This window comes from Panthera onca, chromosome C1 (assembly GCF_046562875.1).
Source record: "Panthera onca isolate mPanOnc1 chromosome C1, mPanOnc1 haplotype 2, whole genome shotgun sequence".
Lineage (NCBI taxonomy): Eukaryota > Metazoa > Chordata > Mammalia > Carnivora > Felidae > Panthera > Panthera onca.
In genome coordinates this window covers 139,881,717-139,907,810 of record NC_138346.1, presented here as the reverse complement: position 1 = coordinate 139,907,810, position 26,094 = coordinate 139,881,717, and the positions used below count along the sequence as shown (strand labels likewise).

At 36.2% G+C, this 26,094-nt stretch overlaps 1 long non-coding RNA gene across 1 annotated transcript in view; it reads right to left on the bottom strand.

Annotated features, from left to right (window-relative positions):
• The window catches only part of LOC132672901 (uncharacterized), a 297,359-nt gene that overhangs the window by 123,113 nt on the left and 148,152 nt on the right, over positions 1-26,094 (bottom strand). The window contains exon 2 of the long non-coding RNA XR_009607769.3: positions 15,149-15,222. This is a non-coding gene — a long non-coding RNA (uncharacterized LOC132672901). The remainder of the gene's footprint in view (positions 1-15,148; positions 15,223-26,094) is intronic.

Genomic DNA, 26,094 nt, shown 5'->3' with positions numbered 1-26,094 from the left:
GTTTTTCCAAACATCTCCTTTTACCTTCTTGCTAATGAGTTTTCTGTCCTTTGCATCCTCAAACCCTATGTCTTCTGCTTAGCTCATATAAGCTTCATGTTGCCTCACTGTCTTTGGAATCTCATGTCTGTGTGTAGATTCCCCATACATAATGCCTATTACATTTGATTTTCTCCTGTTAATCTGCCTCATGTCAATTTGATTCGAAGTCCAGCTAGAAGGACCACAGCATAGAGGAAGGTCTTCCACCCCAACAATACTTTATTAGGTTAAGGAATTTTCCTTGTAATTCTATTTTGATTATTGTTTTATTTTATCATTAATGTACACCTGGATTTTTCTGTATCTATTGGTATAGTTATGTGTCTTTCATCTTTATCTGCTGTGAGAAATTACATTTATGTATATTGTAGAATATTAAACCTTGAGTACATGCAACTTGATGGCAGTCAATAATTTCCTTTTCCTCTAATAGCCTTTCTGAAATAGTTGAGTAATTTTTCTTCTTTTTTCAGTTTTTGGAGAATTTCACATAAAATTGGGATTATCTATATTTAAAGCACTGGCAGAATTATTTTAAACTGCCTAGGTCTGTAATTTGTGGATATATAGACAGGATTATTTTTAAGTAGTGAATAAATTTACTTAATAATTACAGATCTATTCATATCTTTAATTTATTGGCAAGTCAGTTTTGTTAAATTATATTCTTTTGGGAAGCTGTTTCCATTAACTTTCTAATTTACAAATTTATTTATAAACAACCATTTAAGTATTTCAAATTTAAAGTTTACATTGTATTATACCATAATTTTTTTGCTTATTTATTTTTATTTATTTTGAGAGAGAGTGCACACATGTGAGCAGCAAGGGGCAGAGACAGCGAGAGCGAGAGAGAATTCCAAGTAGGCTCCACACTGGCAGAGGAGAGTGCAACGTAGGGCTTGATCTCACACTGTGAGATAATGACCTGAGCCAAAGTCAGACACCCAACCAACTGAGCTACTCAGGTACCCCTACTATAATTTTTTTTAATCTCTAGCGGTAGTTGTTTTCTTTGCCATTCTTCATTGTATTCTTTTTTCTTTTTCTTTACCTTTAATCAGTTAGAACCATAAGAATGTAGCTTATTTTAATGTGTGTGCGTGTGTGTGTGCATGTGTGTTTTGCCTTACAGCCAACAATTTTTGTTTGTTCCCTCTTCTATTCTTGCTTTTTCTACTTCTATATTTTCTACTGTTTTACTATTTCCTTTATTATATTTACATGGTTTAACTTATTTTTTCAATTCTTTAAATTGTTGACTCAACTCATAATTGTTAGTTTTCTTCTTTTCTGACAAATATTTAGTGATAAAAATCTCCCTCTAAATCATGTTGGTATTATCCCTCAAGTTTGATATGTAAGCTTCTCATTTTCAATTTTAAAATAGATAAGAATTTATTATAATTTTTTGACCCATGAGTTAAACATTTGTGTTTGAATGTCCATGGAATGGTTTTTGTATTAATTGTTAATGATTTAAATAATGATGCAATGACTCTGTTGTTCTTTTTGCTGTTGATTTCAATGACAATGCAATGATTCAATTGTATTTTCATTAGAAAACATGGCCTATATCTTATTGATTGTTTGCTGTCAGTGAGATATGCTTTAAACTTGTTGTCATTTTTATAAATGTTCTCTTTGTGCTTCAGAATAATGCTCAGGGTTATATATAAATCTATTAGAATAAGCTTAGGTAACTAGATTGTTCAGATTTGCATACACTTACAAATATATATTTTCTGTGTAATCTACTAATTGTTCACAGTGTTTTGTTCAACTAAGCCAATATGACTGTATATTAATCAATTGCTCCTTGTAATTCTCTCAGTTTGTTTACTAATATATTCTGAAGCTATCTTATTAGGTACTGAAAAGTGTGGAATTTCTATATTTTCTTGGTGAATTGTTCATTTTTCATTATGTGCTGACCCTTTTTATCCCTAATAATGTCTTTGATTCTATTTGATAATAGATCAACCACAGTTTTCATTTTCATTGGAATATGCTGATTGCATTTTTTCCCATCTCTTTACTTTTACCTTTTTGTGTCTGTATGTTTTAAGTGTGCTTTATGCAAATAACAGGAAGATATTTTTTTTAAAGATCTGAAAAATCTCTTTTTCAAGTGTTAGATTTAGTTTATTTATATTGTTTGTTTACTGACATATTTAGAGACGGTTCCACCATCATATTTTGCTTCCTATATATCACGTCTTTTGGTAGGAAATGAGGTTATTTTCTTCCTTTATGGATTATAGCTATTGTAGATTTATACTTTTACCTTCCTCCTTTACTGATTTAGAAATATGTTTCATTTCTATTCTTTTAGTAATTAGCCTTCAAATTTTAACACACCTTAATGAATACCTTTTCTAAATCTAATCATAATCCTTACCTACTCTCAACAATCAAAGGACTTCATGCCTTAACTTAAAATTCCTTCAGTATTACATGCATTGTTGTTCAATATTTCATTACCACAATGAAGTGATTACAATTACTAATTTATGCCATCAAAATTATTTAGCTATACTTCACGTTTTACTAATTTGCTTACTACTTGCATCTCCTTCCTTTCCAGTTTCTTCTTCCTCAATTACTTCTTTTAGAATCTCTTTCTGTAAGGATGGATAAATGATGTATCTAACAATCTTTGTGAAGAATGTTTTAAGTTACACTAAGTCTTAAATGAGAATTTAATCATGCAAAGTTTATATTTACAGTTACTATTCTCTCAGAACCTTAAAATTATTATTCTAACACCTTTTGACTACTGTTGCTTTTTTCAGAAGTTTATTTATTCTGAGAGAGAGAAGGAGAGAGAAAGTAAGGAATTTTCTTTCTACTCCTATTTTGATTATGGTTTTATTTTATCATTAATGTACACCTGGATTTTCTGTATCTATTGGTATAGTTATGTTTCTTTCGTCTTTATCTCCTATGAGAAATGACAGTAATGTATATTGTATAGTATTAAACCTTGAGTGCATGCAACTTGATGGCAGTCAAAGTCAAAGAATTCCTTAACTCTGCACCAGTGGGGAGGGGCAGAGAGAGAGAATCCCCAGCATTCTCTGTACTGTCAGTGTGGACCCCAACACAGGGCTCAAATTCACCCACCGCGAGATCATGACCTGAGCAGAAATCAAGAGCCAACACTTAACTGACTGAGCCACGCAGGCACCCCAGACTATTGTTGCTTTTTATTTGGTATGTTGCAATTCTGCTATGATGTATCTGTATGTGGATTTATTCATTAATTCATTAGTTTATTTAGTTATTTATTTAGTTCTACTCTGATATTAATGTTCTATATTATATTATATTATATTATATTATGTTATGTTATATGTATTATATTAAAAGCAAAAATAAAGTTGGGTTGTATGTAAAAAAGTATTATATGATGTTCATCATATTTTATTAAATCTGAAAAATTCTTAGACACAACCTTTTATGGTAGATTGATTAATGGCCCCCAAAGGGATCCATGTCCTAATCCCCAGAACCTATGGATGTTACTTTGTATGATTAAAATAATTTTCATAATATCTATTTTCCATTTCTTTGCTCACTCTCTCTTTAGCAGTTTGTAAAATGCTGTGTAAAATGCCCTTCAACTCCCCAACTGAATTCTTAATTTCACTGACTATATTTCTCTTTTATAAATATTCTATTTGAATCTTTTTCATATCTGCTTCCTATTCCTTTTTAATCACGTTATTGTAGTTTTGATTTTGCAAGCCCTTCTTCTACATTTTAATAAATTTTAAATGTACTTATAATTTCTTAGTTTTATATCTAAAGTTCATAAGGATCAAACTAATGTTTGATATGCCTGCTGACTCTCCCTCATTGTGAATTATTTCCTTCTTTGTTTATGATGTTGAATTGTGAGGTTATATTTATGTGTGGGAGTCCTGTGTAGTCTGGTTGGAACGCATGTCTCCCAAGTGAATTTGAATGTATGTATTACAGATGCCACAAAGGGATCATCAGTCAGAAATAATTTTGCATTACTTTTTCCTATTTTAATTTAATTTGGGGAATTTTAAACTCCCAGGCACAGACTAAACTTAAATTCCAAATCTTAGAAAGGGTACATCCATAGGTAAAAATCTCAGAGGAGACATTTCTATCCAGATCCTAGGTGAAAATGAGCAAGTTTCAAGTTTCTTTACACATGCTCTGTGCTGTTAGTAGATTTCCCTATCCACCCCTCCAACTTTCTCCATTTTTTTTTTTTCTTTAAGTGTCCTCCTAAGACCTGCATTTTTGGGTGGGTCTCAATTCCCATTCTTCACCTTGAATAGGTCCATAATCTAGTCTCCTATTTCCACTCATATTAGTCCACGAATGTGTACATGTCCCAATGGAAAGGCTCTCATGGCATAGTTTCAGAATCAGTTCATTTGCTTTCAGCTCTTTTTGGTTTGTTTTCTGCTTCATTTCTTGTTGCTAGAGGTTTTCCCAGTTTTCTGAAGAACTTAGCTTTTATAAGGATGATGGTTCTATTTTATCATGCATTTGTGGGGTTTTGTAGTGAGAAAGAATTTCATGTTGGTTTATTTATAATTTTGATAGAGTTGAAAGTCTAGGAGACATTTTTTTAAAATAATATTTTAAATCAAATCCATCTTGAGACAAGGCTGTTTTTTCTTGCTTAGATTGAAAGTATTCAAGCAGAGTTGGAGATGATATTTATGTAGATGTTCAAAAAGTTTTTCCTTTGAGAGAGATGGAGAGATCATTTATAAGCCTGCCCTGCCTGAATCTGGGATTTAGTTTTCCATATTCAATCACTAATCCTGAAACTTGTTTTCTTTTGTAGATGTTCTTGGATTAATTTAATTAAATTAAAAGGCTAATTTTCTTTAATGAAGATGGCTATTAGCTATCGTTTTCTTCACACAGTATTGTCAATATTCTAATAACCATAGATCTCCTATTTTAGAAATAATAATCTCAAACATAAAGTTGTTAGCTCAAGGAATTAATATAAACTATATATGACTGAAATATGATATTTAATGAAATTTGATTCAGTCTCTGAGCTATATAAACTTATTTTTTTTCCTTTGTTACTTTTTTGCTCTCTTTCCTAATAAAAGAATTAGGATGTTAGTTATAATCTGTGTGGATATTAAAAGAAAAATGATAATAATCCTATAATTGCCACTGTCTATTAAATGATTACTATGGTCAGATATTACTATAAATATTCCATATATATATTCTATATATATTGTCTAATTCATCCTTAGAATAGTCTTACAATATTCATATAATTTCACCTACGGTTTATTTGTTTATTTATTTTTTTGAGAAAGAGAGAGAGAGAAGGGGAGGGGCAGAGGGAGAGAAAAGAGAGGCAGGAAGAGAAACTTAAGCAGACTCCATGCTCCGTGTGGAGCCCAACACGGGCCCTGATCTCATGACAGTGACATCATGACTTGAGCTGAAATCAAGAGTCGGACGTTTCACTAAGACACCCAGGTGCCCCAATTTCACCTACTTTTTAGATAAGAAAAATAAGTATGTATATTATAGTGTGTAGTAAAGAATTTAACCTTATCTATATAGAGGCTTCTGGGAGGTGATCTCTAAGCCTTTGGAATGTTCTATTTGATAGGAGTGTCTTTGTTTGCCTGAGGTCATGCTGCAGTATGGTTTCAGGTAGAGACTGATTATGCCAGAAAAACCAACAATTGTGTGGTTTAATGTGGGAGCTTTGGGTCACTTGGAGATCCACCATACTGGCAATCAATCAATTAATTAATCAATCAAACTGGGTGATAGAGCAACAATAAAAACTCTGGACTCTGGGAAAACACACACACAACATAAAACAAAACAAAACAAAACAAAACAAAATAAAACAGGACTCTGGAGCTCAGGGGAACTTCCTAGATTGGTAATATTCCATGCGTATTGTCATACATTGATATCAGAAAAGTTAGGTGTTCTCACTCCAAGGGCAGAGGACAAAGGAAGCTCTGTTTTTGATATTTTCCTGGATTCTGTCCTATGTGCTTTTTCCTTTAATTCTAATTTGCATCCTTTCTCTGTAATAAACCATAACAACAAGCGTAACAGCTTTCAGTGAGTTCTGTGAGTACTCCTGGAGAATTATTAAACTCCTGGTGTTTTGGGGAACCTCCAGAATGTGCAAGTAGTGTTAGAATTCAGTTTGGTCTTGTATGGACTGTGTTCCCTCTACTTGAACAGTTAGTTAACTCTAAGCCAATAGACAGTTACAAAAAGTGGGCTGTAGAAACATGGAAAACTGAGTGGAAAGAAATGTCTATGCAAGTCAGAAACTTCTAACAGTTTATCTAGAAGTTAAGGAAAGAACATTATTCTAGGTAAAATAAACAAAGGCATGGAATCAGGAAGCAAATATCATATTTCACTTAATCAAATACTCCATGGAAGAGCTACTAAATAAAACAAATAAAGCTACCAATTAAATTGTCATATGTCACTAATTTTAAGGTACATCCTCATATTAGTGGTAATACTATCTTAGACTCAATAAAATATGGTAGACTACTTAGGAACTGATGTAAACTAAGTGTGGCTGAAACATTAGATATTTCAAGGCCAGGAATAAAGGAAAAATATAGATGGGAGGGGTAGCCAGAAATGATGTTAGGGAAGCAACTTAGAGGCAGACTGTGAAATTTAGGTGAAACATAAATATTCACTGTATGCCATTCTTCTAATAAGAGCCTTACATAAAGTATGTCTTTCAGTGGTAAGAATGACTTGAAAGTACATTATACATATAGAGAAATTGAAGTTCAGAGAAGCTACAACGTTAACCAAGGTCAGAGACCTGTTAAGTTGGAAGGCTAAGACTTTAAAGCTGGTGTTTCTGATTCTAAAAGACATAAAGTGTTCAGATTTTACCTATAGCTGGGGCCATATGGAGGGTAATGTCATTTCCTTTGGGAATGTAACTCTGGTAATACTGGGAAAAGACAAGCAACAAAGAGAGGGTAGACTTTTATAGTAGTGTGAGCTAATGTTTTGTGGTCATAAGCTAAGGAAAGATGAAAGTTTCAACCTCAAAAGGAACATTTAGGGAACAAGGACTACTCTGAGATACCTCAATTGGAAATGTATGACTATTAGAGTCACAAAACATTTGGAGAGAAAGTGAATTATGATTTAAACTTCAAACTCATTTTAAGTTCCAGGCACTTACTAAATATCCCAGTTGGGCTAGCCCATGTATCTGACAGGGTCAATTGTTGCACATTTAGATGTCAGAGTACACACAAGTTTAGAATATTCAAATGAATGAAATCACCCAAGCACAGCATATATAGATAAAACGATTAAGGCCAGATCCCAAAAGCACCCCAACATATAAGGGGCAACCAGAAGAAACAACTAGATCAGTCAACAGAGAAGCAGAAAGAAAGCTTCCCTGCTGTTTCATAAGAAAAGAGAAGTCAACCACAGTGTAGCAGAGAAGGGCTGTAAACCAAGAATTACAATTAGGTCAGTAAAACCGGCCGCAGCAGTCGCTAGTTAGTGACCATAACAAAGTTATTTGGTTGATGGAGACTAAAACTACATTGTAATGAGTTGAAAAGCAAGTATTAGTTAGTTTTTGCTGTGATTTAAAACAACCACTATTCAGTTAACTCACAATTCTGTGAGTTAATTTAGGCCAGGCTCAGCTGGGTGATTTTTCAGTACTGTTGCACCTACTCTGCCAATCAGTTTCCAGTGGTTGCCTGGCTGTCAGCTGGGGTGATGATGGTGCTTGGGCCGCGTGTCTCTAAGTGCCCAGCAGGCTAGCCCCAGATTTGCTCACATGGCAGCTCTGAAGGGATCCAAGAGAGTGAGGAGAAGCATGAAAGGACTCTTGACATCACTTTCCCCTTCTACTGGCCAAAGCCAATCTCAAGGGCAGTCAGATTTAAGGGGAGAGAAAATGGACTTTACCTCCTCATGGGAGGAATGGCGAACACACTTCAAAAGGATGTAGAAATAAGGAACTGTGGCCATTTTTGCAATCTACTACAAAGGACAAGATGAGGAAGAGCAAACAGGAAATAGTACCTTGTCGATAAAGTGGTGATGAGAAAAATAATACAGAACACCTCAATGAAAGGAGACACAGCAGGTCTTTTACTCCATAAGCAGGAAAATAAAGCTCGCCTTTAAGGCTGTTGCATCCCCAACTCTTTTGGTGCTACTGCTCATCATCTGCATCCATCTTGCTTTCAGTTACAAGTCACTGCCAACACCATCCATCCCCATGTTTGGAAACGCTTCAATATGGATATTGATTTGAAGACATAAATCAGAATGAGGCATTTGATCTCATCTGGTAAGATTTGTTTCTGTCAAATGTCATTTTCCAATTAGCTACTGGAGTAATCTTTCTAACCTGCCTTTTCTAACAGTGTTGGCTCAGGTCCTTTCAGAAGTAGACACCAAAAGAAAATTGTGATTGAAAGAGAATTATCAGGGAAACGCTCAATCTAGGCTTTTCTACATATAATTTAATAAATTATCACAGGACTATAAATAGTGTTTTATCAGCCTTCAATTTGATCACTGTAGGTATTTAAACTAGCTGTTGGCACAAAAATCACCGGCTATAAGTCTTGATGTTTGAGAACACTACTCTGTGACCTGACCAATGATGTAGTATAAGAGTCCTAGAACAACAAGATCAGTTCTTTCTTCATACCACTAGTTAGTATTCAAGTACAGGGTTTTGTTTATGATGTCATTATGAAGTATCATTCTCTGGTAAGAGAATTTAAGGATACTTGTTGTGATACAAATTTAATGCCACTTATGAAACATGACACATTTGTATCATCAAGAGGATGAAATCTCTCACATAAGCCAACACCATAAAATTATTACTAATAATAACAGCGATAATAACAACAGCTAAAGTTACAAATGTTATAACTGAATATTATGTGCTTTGCTCCAGCTCTTATCAAGCAGAAGGAAGAGTTGGTCTCATTATACTCTAAGATGACTGTTAATTTTTAATAGTGTTAATGTTTATTAGTGACAGATGATTGGCTTTAAGTGTCTTATGAATAATAAATAAACTAGGTGGATGTCTGGTGTTGGTCTCAAATGTGCATTCAAGGCCAATGGAGCTGCCCTTCACTTGGCTTTGGAGACCCTGCATGCATAGATGATAACAGAATGTACCTTCAGGAATTGGGGCCAACTTTTCACATTTTAGCACTGAAAACAGTGGGGGAATTCTTGGCACTTTTTCAAACCTCTGAGATTCCACTGAAGTCCTGAGATGTAGGAAAGTTCATCTCAGATGTTTTAGCAAATAGAAAACTGCTGGAAAATGTTTCTCTTGTTCCCTGGCCCTGTTGAATTCATAACACTTAAACACCTGTGTCCATCAAATAGAACACACAGGATCACAGCTAGAGCTGTTCTTGACTTTGCAATTTCATTGACTGACAGTTTAATATCTATTTATTTTCACATCTGACACCAGTAAAGACAGGCTGGCATCATGAATGTCAAGACATTATGCTGACAACTGTATTTTTTTTTTATCATTTGGGGGGATAGAGGAAGGTTCAACATTCCCAAGGAAAGTATTCTTTTCAGGCACTGCAGCTCCAATAAAGACCAAATTATAGTTCAGATATAATTGGCAGTAACTATTGATAGGTTACCTGTACATGTTTATATAGGAACGGGTACGTTCAATTTGAGATTTACTAGTAAACTAACTGTTACTGTTATACTCTGGAATGAAATGTGTAATTATACTATTTAAATAGCTGAAACAGCTGCCATTACTGTGGACCGTGTAAACAGTGTTTTCCATGCTAAAATTGAATGTTTAGAATATGGTCCCTTATTTTCAGCAGCTCTTGTTTAGTCTCTGAAATACAAACAAGAGGTCTAGCTCCATTCCAGTCCATAGTATCAGAACAACACTCTAGGTAAGACACAATCACAAAATGAAAGTGAGATGGATTTTTAAAACCTTAAGCAGGACCACAGTGTTGCTCACAATTAACCACAAAGTAGAGAACATAATGTTCACATTGGGAACTGTGCAAAATAGATTTTCGTTTCCATATGCTGAAGCAGCTCTGGAGAAAGGCCTTTTGTCTCTCTCATTTACACCTGCTATCTAAACAGAAAATAATTCAATTTTACTATACCTCTATGTATGGCTGGGGAAATATTATTATGATGCTGCGATCACTGAACTTTTCAGTCTGCTATCTTGAGAATTTTCTCATGGCTAGAGGTAAGGTCTGATAATTCACAGAACCAGTTTCACTGTGCAACCATTAAGGAGCTGCCTTATAATCAGGCAGTACTGAACGGACTGACTTTATTGCCTTTATAGTTTAGGACTGAAGTATACTATTACATCTTACAATTCTCCTCCCCAATGTCATTTTGCCAAGTACTCTAAGAATGAAATATGCTCTCTAAACTGAAATTTTGTTCAGAGTGCATTCATTCACAGAAATTAGGCCTGAGATTGATTGTGGATTTCCACAAAATCACATTAATTTCAGTTCTTGGCAATTACAGTATAATTAGTGTTATTGATGTAGCAGCCTCATAAATAAATATTTTGTAGCCATATAGAGGGCTTTTGTTTGTTTCTTGTTTTATGTGTTTGTTTAGGCATCATTTATGGCTGAAATTAGGACTGGGTGTCTTCACTCTTTCTGTGAAGGGAAGCATACAGGGAGGGGTAAAGAGAAGAAAGGAATCAAAATGCTCTCCTCCAACATACTGAATCCAGTTCAGTGGCACATATATGCAAACTGAATCTTGATTTCCTATAACCTGAGTTCTCCATATCCCACGTCCCCAGTGCACTGTCAATTTCCTTGTGTCTATCCATACTAACCCTCTTCTTGGGTCCCTATGAAGTTGTGACCTCAGATGCAATGTTCTTAGATCTTTTCTCCAATACTCCTAGTGGTTTCCTATGCTTATTTTGCTTTCACCTCAGCTCTTTGTGGTTTGTAAATCTAACTATCTTGATTTGCAAGGTGCACTGGGTTTGGAACCTGGAGCACTGGACTTGAGTCCAGCCTCTACTACTAACATATATGTTAACTGAGCAAATAGTCATTTCTAAAATGAGAGGGATACTAATTTATTGATTCACCAAATGGTTACTGAACAATGACTGTGTCAGGTACTATTTTAGGTACCAAGGCACAGCAATAAAAACAAAATCAGCCGAGGTTCCTCCCTCAGGGGACTTACATTCTAAAGTTATCTACCCTTAAAGGATCAAATAGAAAACAGGGGCACCTGTGTGGCTCAATCAGTTAAGTATAATACTCCTGGTTTTGGCTCAGGTCACGATCTACAGTTCAAGAGATGGAGTTCTGCGCTGGGCTCTGCACTGACAGTGTGCGGCCTGCTTGGGATTGTCCCTCTCTCCCTCTCTCTCTCTGCCCCTCCCCTGCTCATGCTCTTTCTCTCTAAATAAACTTAAAAAGATATATGTGAAAGTTTGTTATAAAACTATAGCCTATATCTCTAATGTATTTTATGCCAATGATAACAAGAAAAAAATTGTTTTGCTTTTGTTTTGCCTATCCCAGAAAAAAATTAGCGTGCCATTGTATAAAGCCTAGCTTCCTAAATTTGGTGAAAAGGAAAGGAAATAGAAAGTATTTGCAAAACTGTAACATAAAGGAAGTTATTGGGAAGAGTGGGAAAAGATGGAGAAGTAGAAGATAGAAAAAAAGAAAAAAATACAGATGATCAAATTGACAGTATTGAGTGCACCCACACGCAAAGTATATGGTGTTAAAGAAGAGGGGCCAATGCTGATTTACTGACCAAGACAGAACAGTGCAGCAGAAAGAGCCAGGACTGGGAGTGTGCTGACTGGGTATCTACTTACCTTCTCTTCTTTGATCTGTATGATCTTGGACCAGTCATTCTACCTGTCTGAGCTACATTCTTCTAGGCTATGAAAAGAGAAGGTGGACTCCCTGACTTCCAAAACTGCATTTCAGCTGTTGCTTTCTATGACTCTAAAGCAGGAGTTTGTGTCTTTGAGTTTAGTCTTCAACTAGAACCCTTCGAAATGTTGCCCCAAGAGAGACCCAGGATGTTTTTTTGTTCATAGAGAAGTATTTGGTTTTTTGTTGTTGTTTTTTTTTTTTTTTTTAAGGCTGTGGTAAAATACAGAAAACAGTGTTTAACATCCTAGCCATTGTTAAGGATACAGTTCAGTAGGGCTGAGTACATTCACATTGTTCTGCCTATTTCACTTTTAAATGTTAAAAAATAAATGATGATGCATATTGTCTCTTCATTAAAAAACTGACAGACATTTAATCTTAATGAATATTCCATCTTTGGATTTTTCAGGAAAGTATATGTTATTCAGCTATGTATAGTTTTCAGCAGTATTAGTTCTGACTAAGGAAACAACCTCAAGCACTAAATTTCTACAGTGACTAAATGCAATTCAAATTACTTTCATATGTTAGTCCTAAAGGTATTCTCAACATTCCCCCCTCTTTCCTGAGAGTCTATAAAGGCCTTGGCGACGGGGAGAGTCTTAGATTTCCACCCAGCCTTAACAGTGGATTTTATAAATAAACAGGGACAAATAGACTATCATATTTGTGATCTGCAATAAGGAAAACTCGAGCTTCTCCTGACTCCATGTCACCTCTCCTGCCTCCCAAAATATCCAAGATGACAAAGAGTTCTAATCTAATTATGAATACAAAGAGACATCATATTCCAGAAATAATAAAATGTAAGTAAACAATATTTTCACATTTTAAGCCCTGTGGGAAAATCCTTATCTTTACTGGATGGAAGAAAACTTACGTGGGTGACAATCAAGTGGCCAAACGCTAACCCCCACCCCCCTGCTATCCACTTTCTCAGGGAACAGTGACCGCTTTTGCTTCTTTCCACAGCAGATTCTGTCATTTTCCAGACTCAGCACTTCAGGCCACACTCATGGGTGTCCAACTCCCATGAGCTTTGACACTGCTGCCACCCAGCCCACCTGAACTGAGTATTCCCAGTAGAATGGGGAGGAAGATGAGACCATCATATGATTATAATGTCATTGTGTATGTCCCCCTAAAAAAATAGTTTTAAGGGATAATGTGATTTTCCATTATTATGTCACCCTTAATAATACTATTTTGCTAAATAGAGATAAGCAAAAAGAATGGTATATGAGTTGGGGCACCTAGGTGGCTCAGTCGGTTGACTGTCCAACTCAGGTCATGATCCCAGGCTGTGGGATCAAGCCCTAAGTTGGGCTCTGCACTGAGCACGCAGGCTGCTTAAGATTTTCTCTCTTTCCCTCTCCTTCACTTGTGTGCTCTCTCTCTCTCTCTCTCTAAAAAACAATAAATAATAAAAACTAATTATTTATTTTTTAAAAAAAGGAATGGAGTATGTGACAAAGCCATAAAGCAGGTATCCATCCAATTCGGGCACTCAAAAATGGTGCCAGGCAATATTTACCAACTTGCAACAACTTAAAAGAGCTACTACCTTCTTTGGATATGAGGTTTGTAGGGTTTCTCATATAACTCTTCCCACCACAGCCATTGTCTAATATGGGTGGTATAACAGACAATATTCCAAGAGTGACAAGCTCTTTCCAAAGTAGCTGCAAAATTAATGAAAGGGCCATCTTAGCATGTCTCTGTGTGAAAAACCTGCATGGCCTTTTCAATCAGTAAATCAGTTCAAATAAACTAAAGGCATTCTTAAATCACCACCTCTGGTTTTAATTTGGGGAATGGCAAGTTTGCCACCAGGCCTATCATTACTTTTTTAAATGACACCCATCACTGGGTCATATTTATGAGTATTTTATTTGTTCATGTGAACATAATTCTTAACACTGTAATAGTATAATAATAGTGACTTTTCATTTATAAAGCATTTAAATGTTCAATGTACTTCTACCCATATGATGTATTACACTGTCTATAAAGTGCTATTAAATGAGCAGTCAAATAATAAATATCTCAAATACAATCATTTGGAACGTGGAAAGTTCTGCAATATCCTTATAAATTCAAAATGTCTCATTTGCTGATCAAATGTCTCAAATATGATCACTGCCTAGAACTGATAATGAAGATATTAGGAGTTCTGAAAACCTATAGGAGAGATTCGTCTGCTTTTCTTCTGACAAGTTCTACATTTAGATCTCAAAAGTAATTACCAAAATCTTGTTCCCTTTAAGTATTTTACTTGTGATATGTCTCTGAAAGTAGCTCATGATCTCAGGATTATGGAGTCCATTCAAGCCATTCAGATGGTAGACATAACAACACGTATTTTTTACAATAAACAGTATATTTGTTCTGTAATTACCTTATGGATTACAGGGTCAGAAAGAAAGGGAATATGCTGACAACTGAGCACCACAGAGCCCACAGTAATTTCTGGCACTAATTAAATTACATGTTTAGCTTGATTAATTCAAATAGTTTCCTTCTTTTCAGGACACATTGTTCCATCATACTGCTTTGCTATAACTGGTTGCTTGGATCTAACACTTCAATACACTGCATTCATTTTCAGAGTTGATGTGGAGTGTGAAAGGTAAGAAAGCATTTGTGTGTAATTTTAGATATCCAACACACAGGGAAAGCCTCTACACTGCGGTGGTGTTGGATGTGGAAAGGGTCTCGGCTACAAAGCCATTTGGAAGAAAGCCTCCTTCCCCCTCCCCAAAAAGAAAAAAAAAATTTTCACAATGCTTATCTCCAACTTACAGGACTGACAGAAAAACAAGCATTTAAATACAGAAGCCAGGAAGCAATTGGAAATACTTAGATATACATTAAATTTTGATCCTTTTACATGATATAATCCTTAATTCAATTCTTAATTGTCATCAGGTATGCGTAGGTAAGTATTGCCTTTCTGAGTTATGATCCCTAATAAAATAGGCTTGTCTTTTTCTTTGAGGGCCAAATGTAGAGTATTATGTGTATGGTAGTACAAAAACCAAGACATTTTTCACTTAAAAAAATAAGCAAATATACTTAGTACAAAACCAAGACATTTTTCACTTAAAAAAATAAGCAAATATACTTACCAAAGTTTTAGTCTTAAATTAGCCTCAGCTATTGGGTTTGTATTTTCACCTCCAAATAATGAAGAATAGCACTTCTGAAAGATAAAAAATAATGAAAGATCTTGAGTGGTTTTATTAAGACAACAATAATAACATAACAACACATTTTTTTGCCAAAAGTTTTGTCCTCATATACTTCTTGCAGCTATAAAGGTAGTATCCAAAAATGAGCATGTCTTTCTTTGCAATTACCAAAGGGCTGCATTTGTGTGTGTGTGTGCTTGTGTGTGTGTGTGTGTGTGTGTGTGTGTGTGCGCGCGCGCGCGTATTTCCAAATCATGCTCATGTGCTATGTAGCTTTCCAAAGTCAAGGGAGAAAAATATTCACAGAAATCACAGAAAATCAGGGAGGTGGCAAAAGTTCTGGGTCTTTTCCAGCTGAGAAAAGGAAACTGGCTTCATATTGTTAAATAATACAGCCACCTAGAAAGTTAGCAGCAGATTCACTCAAACATTATGATCCTGAATGGACCACCTGTATGTTTTCTATCACATCATTCTCTCCTTATAGACAACTGCTTTAAAATAAAGTTTGTTTTAATGTTTAATAATACAATCATAGTGTTTCAAACACAGACAGGGGCAAATAATAATGGAAAACAACATGTCCCTCACCCCACTCTCTCTTCACTCCCAGTTCTGCTTTTGAGGGGCTCCATATATGATCATTTGCAGTTTTGTCCTCCTGATATACCTCTCCCCTGACCCTCTCCATAGAACACTCAAACTGACATTTTTTGCTTAACTACTTAAAACACTGTCTCTTACCTTTGGCTGCGATGGATAAGAATTTAATGCATTTACACCACTTCCCACTTTTCTCTCCTCAAACATGCAAAATATTTAAAACATTTATTCTCAGTTTCTCCATTGGTCATCTTTGCAATTTCAGTTTTTTACCCTCCTTTATTATCCAGCAGTAGCTCTTTCTTCTCCACTTTTAACACAATGACATTAACCTTCCCACACTCGCCTCCACCTCTCCTTCTCACCTGCTTTATGAACATGTCTCTCAGTCTATCCTGACTTTTACATTGTCTAGGTGGCTTTCATTTAGATTCTGTTTTTACCCATAAGAAAGCCTTTTGTTATTTGTCTATGGATGGATCCTAATGAAAACTATCCATCATCATTTATAACATATGGCTATGTAAATAGTGTTCATTTCATAGTCAAGGAGTTTGCAGCAATTATATTTTCTTCTCCACAGATTTAGTGACATAAATCCTATGACACCCAAGGTGAATTTTTCTGGTGTCAAATTTGAACAGATTCTTTTTTTACATTTCCCGGATGTCTTAGTCTTTCCTTTGCACATTCAATAAATACTTAGCAAGCATCCATTGTAGGCGCCAGCATCTCAACAGTAAGTAAAACAAAGTCCTTGCTTTCATGGAGCTTCTATTGTAGTGAGGGTGGGGGGATGGAGAAGACGGTAAACAAGGACACAGTAAGTATATCCTCATGCCAAGTGGTGGTGTGTTGTCAAGAAAAATAAAATGATGAGAGAGAAAAGAATAACAAGACTTGCTGTTAAGTAGGGTGGTGAGGTAAGACTTGGGTAGTAAAGTAACATTTGATGAAGCAAGGCTTTGTTCTGTTTTGTTATTTCTGGAGTGATCTGCAGAGATCTAAGCTAGTTGATTTCGGTTTGCTGCCACCTGGAACTTTTCTTCATTGGTCCATTAGGCTGAGTTCACTGTTTCTTACTTTCAATGAATTCCTTTGTTCTTCTCCCCTTCTAGATTTCTGGTTTTTTGCAGCATCCATCCTCGGTAACTTCCTGAGAATGTGAGGCATCAAATTTTCTGTGTCCCTGCATGTGTGAAGATATCTTTATTTTCCTCTCACACTTAACTGATAGGTTGACTGGATATGTGTAATTCTAGGGTAGGGAGAAGTAAAGCAAAGGAACTCCTGTTTGCCTCCATTGTCATGAATTTTGCTTATCAGAAGCCTGTTACCAGTTTGATAATATTCCTTTACAGATGATCTCATGGTTCTCTCTGGAAGCTTTTAGGATCTTTTCCTTCTCCTCACTGTTTATAAAGTTTCAAAATGATGTAAAAGAGGTTAGAGTGGGAGAGAGCCAAAGAATAAGAGACTCCTAAAAACTGAGAACAAACTGAGGGTTGATGGGGGGGTGGGAAGGAGGGGAGGGTAGGTGATGGGTACTGAAGAGGGCATCTTTTGGGATGAGCACTGGGTGTTGTATGGAAACCAACTTGACAATAAATTTCATATATTAAAATAAATTTTAAAAAATGATGCACTTGGGATTAGGTCTAACATTAATTGTACTGAATAATCAATATATTTTTATTCTCTGAAGACAGATGTTTCTGCTCAACAAAATTCTCTTGCATTATTCTTTCGATTTTTTTTCTGTCTGCCAATTATTCTTTCTTTCTGTAACTTTTATTAATCAGATCATTAAATGTATTAGATTGATCTTCTATCTCTCTTTTTCTTATATATTTTATGCTTCCTTTTCTCATTCTGTGTCCTGGGGCAGTGACATGTATTTAAACCCCAACACTTCTGGGGTGCCTGATGTGGCTCAGTCGGTTGAGCATCTGACTTTGGCTCAGATCATGATCTCATGGTTCACGAGTTCGAGCCCCACATCAGGCTCTGTGCTGACACCTCAGAGCCTGGAGCCTGCTTCGCATTCTGTGTCTCCCTCTCTCTGCCCCTCCCCTGCTCCTGCTCTATCTCTGTCTCTCAAAAATAAATAAATGTTAAAAAAAATGGAAAAAAAAACACTTAAAAAAAATAAACCCCAACACTTCTGTTGAATTTTATATATCAATGTGGTATTTTTATTCTCTGAGAAATCTCTCATTCTCTGATTGCTTCTTTGCCTAATGTCTCTTATCTGTTTTGTTTGTTTCATTTTGGTTGGTTTGCAATTATTTTTCAAATTTGTCTGAGTTCTAATTAAAAGGATTCATTTATGGAGGTTTTATAACTTTTTTATGGGGCATTTTTGGGGGGGTGTTTATTTTCAATTTCATGTGACCAGCTTTCCCAAAATGATGATCTGTGACTATATTCTAAATAAGGATATTTAAAAACACTGCTTGTGAGCACTATATTTTTAACTTTTTTTTTTTTTGAAAGAGAGAGCGAGAGCGAGAGAAAATCCCAAGCAGGCTCCACACCCAGCTTGGAGCCTGGGCTCAATCCCACAACCATGAGACCATGACCTGAGCCGAAATTAAGAGCTGGACGCTTAACCAACTGAGCCACCCAGGTGCCCCATATGAGCACTATATTTATGGGCAGGATTTGATGACTGGGCCCACTGTTACATTGGGACCCTCAAATGGCATGGCTTTTTCTGGTGTTTTGATGTCTACCTTAGACACACTAGTTCTCATCAGATAGCTCACTTAATTTCTTTTGAGACGAAATTTCCAATCTTTTGCCTGAGAAAAACATCTATCTACCAAGCATTCCATGCAATGCATGGACATCATGCTGGTGATGGAGGTCAAATGCTTGGCAGACAGAGTTAATTAACATTTCTGCTTTCTGGTTTACTTGGCTTCACACCTAATATTTCTGAGTCTTGAGTTCCTTGGGGTTTCTAGGGCAAGTAGGTCCCTCTCTGAGCCCATCTCTCTTCTGTTACCAACCATTTGCTGCTTCCCCCCAACCTGAAATTTTTTTTTGTCATGTCTCCTCTGATAATTTCCTTCTTATTTTGGGGGGTTTGAGGAGGGAGAGACAGGTTGGAGAGGAAAAATGCACATGATCTATCCACATTTTAAAACCAAAAGCAATCTGAAGTGCATTGTAATCCTAGGTGTCTCCCTTCAGAATGTTCCCCCTTAAGTTGTCACGGACAACATAACTATTGAAGACAAATGAGTGTAGGACACAGCCATTTAGGGTGTGCTTCTTGAATGCATATAAACACTTCCATAAAAAGACTAATCTACCCACTAATCCCAATCAACCACCCACTGCAAGGTGATGGAAATAAAATGACAGGTATTTAATGCCACTAAAATGGCTTAATCCCACGGTGTCTTGCTGGATAATGCTCTGCTCAAAGTAATTCTTCTGATTGTGCCTGTTGTTATTATGCTGTTAATATTACTAAATTTAATATCAATACCCACAGAGAGACAATGGTTACTTTTCATGGAAACTCCATGGTTCCAATTTGTACCAATTGGATATTAAATAACTCACAAAAATAACTCATAACAAAGAGCAGAATGATATAACCTATGTATCATAAATTGGATACTATGTTATGATGAAAGCTAAAAACAACTGAATATGTTTAATGTTTATGAAAGAAAGCTGTGTACTGAAATTCAACTAGTTTGACTAAATTCAGTTAGAAAACAAGAACAAAACACAGGTGGAGATGAGGGGATGGGAATAAAATTGTGCTCATTTCTAGGTGTCTGTCTCCAAATAAATAGATTTGACTGAAGTAACTCTTTTCAAGCAGTTGTGTATCTAAAAATAATCTTCCCTTTTAGAAGACTTCCATATATAGTTGTTCTGTAGGAAGCCCTGGGGGCAAAGAGAAGACCTTTACTTAAGTGAAAAGGAGCCTGAGAATTGCCTCTAGGCAAAAGCCATTATACACTTCTCTTCCATCCTTTAGACAAGCAAAAAGCAGAGCTTCCCACTGATACAAATCAGCTCACAACTTGGCTCTCATTAGCTCTAAGTTTATGGAAATCTTTAGAAGCTTGGTTCACCCCACCAAGCTCATTAGGTGTTTAAAATTAGGCATTCTTTTCATAAGGAGCAACAGGAGTTCTTCCTGTAGCACAGGTATATATATAATGTTCCCCCAGGCTTTGTTAGGTTAACAAAGTGCAGTGAGAGTGCTCACTAGGCCTCCTTGGCTGTACTTGTTAGCTCAGATTTCATACTTAGCGCTAAAATAGAGCAGTGATTGGTATACCTAAATCCATTTAGAGTCTAGGGCCTGGATATCTGATCTTTTTTCATATACTTTTAATCCCAAATGTATCCATTTGTTTACTTCCTATTTCTGAGATTGTTGGTGGGGAGGGGGAGGCAAGGAACATTCAGTTACTAGTGTCAAGTGTTCTAAAATCACATAGAAAAATATTCCTGCAAGGGATAAAGGATTCAGGAATACGCCTCCAATTGAATTCTGCTTTATAACAAGGCCTACACTTTTCGACTTCCATGAGACTAGGAAGTGAAATTGTCTGTGCTCTCTTCGATGTAATTATAGTCATAAGGTGTCCAAAGTCTTTTTATTTACGTCAAATTAGGGCAGATATCCAAGGCACTGAGCTTGCTGAAATGGTTTTGTTTAATGTGTTCCATACGACTTGTAAGATTCTGGGAAGCAAAGGGGGCAACTGGGGAGTCAGGATGTGTTCCTGTGCAGTAAAAAGATGTCTTAAAAAAAAACTGTAGCTGGCAGACCCACAGCTTTGGATCAAGGGTCAGCCAGTGTCTGCAACCTTGATAACTCCTGTTGCTTTGCTCCCACTACTTCCCAAATTATCAAGACAGTGTAGAAATAGATTTCTCCTTATTACAAAACAATGCTGTGGTACATAAAATGTCAGTCTGCTGTCCCATTACCTCATACATTACAGGTATAAATCTTGAAGAGGGCATAGAGTTCAACTTGCCTTTAGCATGGAAAAGAAGCAATTACTTAGCTGTTAAGAAAAATCCTAATATCATTACCAGATAACCCTAATAGCCACCTGATATCTAGCTATTATTTTAAATGCATTTAAAACACATTTTAAAATCTCAAATTCAAATCATATGGAAATAATAACATAAGTTATCATAAAGGTGTTTTGAGATAATGCTAAATGTCAATTTAGCATATTTTCCTATATTGGTTTTCTAGAGTAAATGAATAGGTCCTTTTATGAGGTAAATGTCCTTTGGTCAAATGAAAGGGACAATCATATTTAAAGGTCAGTTAATATAGTGAGGTAGATGTAGTCACTAATGTTCAAATTCCAAATCTCTAAAAAAGGGTGCCCACTATTTTGACTAACACTGTGCCCAACAGCTTGGCTGCTTATCTCCTTTGTTCTCACGCTGTCCTACCATGTTGATCTTCTAGTATTTCTTTTTTTAGCCTCAACCATTCTGTCTAGTGTGTCTCACAATCTAGTGACAATAATCTAATTGTCTTTTTGTTTTTGGTACAGTGAGGCCCACCATCACATATATTTCAATGGCAACCCTTTTTGTAATTCCAAAGAATTGTATTGCAGAACTGAATTCTTTTTTTCAGCAAGGTAAGAATTCTCTTAGAATAAGGGAATTAAGTCTTCTTAAACAATAACAACAACAACAACAACAACAACAACAACAACAACTGAAAATCTGACAATTCAGACATATCCTTCCAGTCCTGGGACCATGTTTCTTTTCTTAAGACTACCTGGGTGAAGGCATTTAACAACCACTTAAACTGAACAAACCTTCCTGCTTACAGAACAAGATTACATTGTAGTAAAAAGCAACTGCCTTTTTCCCCCCACTCGACCCTCAATCCGTGCATACCAACACATACACACAGCATGCATAACTTGGACTAGTTGTTACCCTGAATTAGCCACAACTCTATGGAGTTACAGAATTGGCCTCTTTTGGGAAAAAATATTTCAATAATTCTAGTGTTTGAACTGGAAATAAAAAAAATAGTATTTTATAACTATTTTACCATTAAAATCATGAAGACACAGTTACTAAGAATTTATTTAGGCCTCTCCACTGATGTAAACCGTTCTATGAGATTAACAACAACCACCATGACAATCGAGTCATTAGTAAAGTGAAAAATTTGAGTAGAGTGGTCATTTACTCAAGAACTCGTAAATCCTAATTTTTCTGTGTTTAAATATCTGCGTTAATGGTATGTTATCTCAGCCTGAGTGTCCCAATTCACAGATGCTACCAGAACAAAAAGGAACCTGAAGGCCAGAGGTCACAACGTGTTTTTCATGTTCATCAAAGTCAACATAAATATTTAAAAATAACAAAATTCATCATACTTATTTATTTAACTGTGATATTCTCCTCCAGGACTATTCTTTCAAAACTGACACTCAAGTAGAGGAATATATTTCAAGTTTGCAGTCTTTGAATAATCCAATTCAAGCTGTAGTATATTTTCTTAAATAAGCTTTAATAGGAGTTGATAAAAGGCTTTGTTTTACTGGTGGGTATAGTTTTATAAAGCTATGATCATTGATAGTTATTCATAGGTAAACTAAACAGTAAAAACATTTTTTTTAAGAAAGAAATAAGAATTTCACTACAAAAAACTGGCTTTGGGCTGATGAGGCAGATCAACCCTAGAGTGACCCCAATAGGACACGTTTGTCTAACCTCCTCCTCTTAAGTGCAGACAGAACTTGGGACTTGTTTCTGGCCAATAATATATAGCAAAGGTGAAAGGATTTTTCAAATGTAGTTAAGGTCCCAAAGGAGTTGATCAAAAAGGAGATTATCCTGTGTGATCCTGACTTAATCAGGTGAGAGGCCTTAAGAGAGGGACTGAGTCTCCCTGACTTCAGAGACTCTCTCCTGCTTTGAAGAAGCAAGCCACCATGAGTTGTACAGCTGCAAAGAAATAAATTCTGCCAGCAGCTACATGAGCCTAGAAGAAGACCCCAGGCCTCAGGTGACAATACAGCCCCAGCTGACATCTGGAGTGTAGACGGCTTAAGACTCTGAAGCAAAGAACACAACTAAATCACACCTGGATAGGTGACCTACAGACTCTGTAAGATAACACATGTGTGTTGTTTTGTGATAATTTGTTAAACAGCAAAAGAAAACTGACACAGCTGAGCAAGAGAATATTTTCACGTGGACCAAGTGCGGGAGAACAATTTGTATAAATGAGGCTGGGAATGGGAATGGATTTGGGAATTTTTATTCGGGAATTTAAGTGGATGGGGGGGGGGTTCATTTGGGAGCTCCTCCTCAAACAATTGACCGGTTAACCTTGCTTAAAACTGACGAAATAAGAGAAGACATTGCCCAAACTAATGCATAAGGAACACTATGATATTTTACACCCTCATCCACCTTACCTCTGCCCTTATCAAATGACCACGAAGGAAGATCCTATGGTCAAATATCTTTGACAGGCATTATATAGATCCCACTTACCACCACCACTTTCTCTACAAGCACCACCACTGGTACCCTACCCTTGAAGGTTCGCAGTGCAAAAGTTTCTCAGCCCGTAGTGATGAAACAAAACAAAACAAAAAACAAAAAAATCTCACCTTTTTCAAAAACTATGTGGCCATCAAACTGTATAACAGTTCAGTAGGACACACTTTAGAAAGCAGAGTGGCAGGGAGTTCCAGTGTGCGGAGACTGTGCTAACTGGGAAGTGGAATGACATGAGTAAGGATCACAGTCATCCTCAAAAGTAATGTGCTTTGGCAAAAAGGGTGACTAGGGTGGAGAATGGCGCAAACAGATGCTGGCCATAGGAAGAAGTTATTTCAGACGGCAGAGGCTTTCTTGACCTTGCCATTCATAACTCCTTCATAGGAGGGTATTTACATGCAACTATCTTTTAATTTCACCTCAGCGTGAGACTGGATGAGCTGTTAAATGTGACTTGGTAACAAAAAAGAAACCAAACCAGTGGGGATGATGATGATGATCTCGTTTCTTAATGTTTTATTTTGACCCAGGACTGGCAAACCCATCCCTGGATAGAATAGTGAGACTTTTGACCTTCAGTGGCCTCACACCTCCTGTTTCTCCATTGTGGCCCCACAAGATGCCCTGTGCTATTATATCATCCTTAGGTGCCACATTCTCCTACTCTAATCCATCTCTTCTGCGGTGGGTCTTTTCCTTCAGATTTCTCTCTTCAACCTCTTCCTGTCTAAACTCACCTATTTCTACAGTCCTAGCTCTAAGCCAATCATTTTCTTGTTTGAAAAGTACTCAGATATCTTTGTTAATAGGTATTAAAAAGTCCCCTTGGCTTTCTTAATTCCAGTAATGGCTGCCCAGCCACAAAACAATAAGCCAAAAGAATTACGGATTAGACTCAAATACAAAACCAAAGTATTTTTAATAGAAAAACTTAAATTTCACTATGAAAAGAAAAATGATCCCTCTTAGGCCAAGAATCTCTTCCTATTCCTATTTAATTTACCCTTTCTTGATACTTACAGGCCTTTTTCTCTGCCCACCAGAACCATTACACCAGCCGTACTCCATAATATATTCCTAACACACCAGAATCCCTCCGTATGTACCTAATCTCATAGTATTGCAGTTACCTACAAGCATCATACTCTTGTCGTGTGTATTTGTGTCACTGCTGCAGCCTTGTCAGCAGAATGGTAGATGACTACCCAATACTGATAATTAGCGAAGAAAGGATGGAACTACTGAAGTCCTACAGAAGATACTTACTCAAGGGATGGAACCCTGAAATTAGGCTGGCTCTCTACTTTGGATATGTATAACATACAATGCTTTGCAGGCAAATTGCATCAAGTGTCATAACATCAGACACCACTTTAACTAATAGATACCTGTGTTGTGCAACATAAGTGATTTTCTCTGATTAACTAGAAAAAGAGGGATTAGCTAGATGAATGGGCATGTTTGTGGCTAGCTAATGAAGCTTGCAAAAAACTTGTGTACCAAGTTGAGGGTGTGAGGCCATTATCTGCACTTGTCAGCAGGGCTGGCACAGAGTGAAGTGAATGAGGCACTTGCCTCGGTGCAAAATTTAAGGGCACAGGGTGCCAATAATCAAGAATAAACCTATTCCAGCCCAGTATTTTTAAAAGTCTAATGTACGAAGTCATGATAAAGTATCAAATGGTTAACAGAGGCAAAACTAATAATAATGCTGTGCCAAGCTATATTGGAGCCTCAAGCCAAAGGAGAAATCAGCAATACTAATCTGTCTTTATTTAACATTTTGATATTTTGTTCATCATAAACTTTTCCATAATTTTTTAATTATTTTTTTAAAATACTTCCTTTGGCACTTCTCTAAATTTTGTGCCTGAAGCTAGTGCTTCACTTGCCTCATCTTAGTCCTGGCCCTTCATTAGATCTATATGTTAATGTTCTGGCTAACTCCTTCAAAGTATTTTCTCATTCTTGTTAGTCTCTCATAGTTTGGGGTCAAAAGTCTGTGCAAGAATGCCAAGAATTTTCAATGGAGAAAGAATAAGTCTTTTCAACAAATAGTACTGGAAGTTAGATATCTTCCTTACACATAAGTGAAAATTAACTCAAAATGGATCACAGACCTAAAATAAGAGCCAAAGCTACAAAACTCTTAGATGAAAACATAGGAGTGAATTTTGTAACCTCGAGTTAACCAAAACCGTTTTAGATTTCACACCAAAAACAAGTGACAAAATAATAGACAAAACAGACTTCACCATAATTAGAAACTTTTGTGCTTCAAACGAAACTATCAAGAAAGTAAAAAGACAACCTGAAAAATGGGAGAAAATATTTGCAAATCATATTTAGTAAGGGACTAGAACTAGAAAATACAAAGAACTTTTACAAATCAACAATAAAAATGTAAATAATCCAATTTAAAAATTGGCCACTGATCTGAATAGACACTTCTATAAAGAAGCTAAATGGTCAGTAAGCACATGAAAAGATGCTCAACCTCATTAGTCATTAGGAAAATATAAATCAAGCCACAATGAGATGCCACTTCACACTCACTAGGATGTCATAATCAAAAAGACAGAAAATGTTGGCATGAATATAGAGAAACTGGATGAAAATGTCACAGCCATGTTGGAAAAAGTTTGGCAGTTAAACATAGGGGCACCTGGGTGGCTCAGTTAAGCACCTGACTCTTAGTTTCTGCTCGGGTCATGATCCCATGGTTCGTGAGCTCAGTA